This window comes from Buceros rhinoceros, unplaced genomic scaffold, assembly GCF_000710305.1.
Source record: "Buceros rhinoceros silvestris isolate BGI_N320 unplaced genomic scaffold, ASM71030v1 scaffold11113, whole genome shotgun sequence".
NCBI classification, from domain to species: domain Eukaryota; kingdom Metazoa; phylum Chordata; class Aves; order Bucerotiformes; family Bucerotidae; genus Buceros; species Buceros rhinoceros.
The window spans coordinates 39,412-40,574 of record NW_010401858.1 but is presented as its reverse complement, the minus strand read 5'-3'; positions in this window follow the sequence as shown (position 1 = coordinate 40,574).

Sequence of the window (1,163 nt, the reverse complement as noted above, 5' to 3'; positions counted from 1 at the left end):
GCAGGCTGGGTAGGGGCTGGCGGTGAGAAACTGAAGTCACAGTTTCTAGGAAAGTCTCCACAGCTGGTCAGGGAGCGCTGCCCTGCGAGCGGCTTCAGCAGAGCGCTGCAGGAGCACCAGGCTCAGAACCCACTGACGCCCATGAACTTCTGCCAGCTTTTGCAACCCCTGATTCATTTCCTGACAACCCTTGGTCCTGAAAGGGCATGACAACGTGAGAAAGATGCCTGATAAGAAGTTTCTATTCTTCTTAGGTAGAAAAACTTAAATACCGGAGGAGACCAGCATTTATTCTTAAAAGAAACAAACCTGAACTTTAAACCAGACCTCGACATTTTTCAGAGCGTGACTCACGGCTGGTTAGCGCTGAGCGTCGACCACACTGCAGGCGCTCACTGCTGGGAAGCTGCTGTGGCTGCCAAGCTACGAGTAGACTCGGAAGCTACAGACCTCGCTCCTGAGGCTCTGTGCTGTTAATTTTTTTGCCACCAAGGTGTCTTCCTCATGGCCTGTCCTGCCCTTTTCAATCTCTGGGTACTCAGAGAAGCCAGAGGTCTACACAGGAGGGGAGCCAAGCCCAGAAAGCAGCAGAGCTGCCACTGAAGAAAAAAAAATCAAATAGATGTTTCTATCTGATCTTCCACAGAAAGGATTAGGAGAGTTCACCCCTGACCAGAGGCCTGCCCTGCTCAGGCAGTGTGTAATAGGGACATAAGCCTTGGCACAGCTTCACGAGCTGGCAGCGAGGACAAGCCTGCCTTGCAGGGCACAGACTGTGCGCCAGATTGCGTCCAAGAGCCCGCTTCTCCAGGGGCAGGGGTAGTTCATGTCACAGGGGGTTAAGGAGCTGGATGTAGCTCCTCTCTCTGCTGCACATTGATCTGATTTTGAATGATCACGGGAGACCACTTCTTGCAGCTGCAGGTTTATTTTCAAAGGTTGGTTAAAAACAGCTGGTGGCACTCACCTAACTGAAGGCATGAGAGGTCTTGTCTCACCCACTTTAGCCACCAACCTGTGGGTGCCATCATGGGCCTCAGCAGGGCCCGTTTTCACTGACGAAGATGACGAGACAGCTGAAGATGTGCGGCTTTGGGGTCACCTCCACATCGCATCACCCCAGCACTGGGTTAGCTGGATCCCAAGCACCACACGTCAAGATG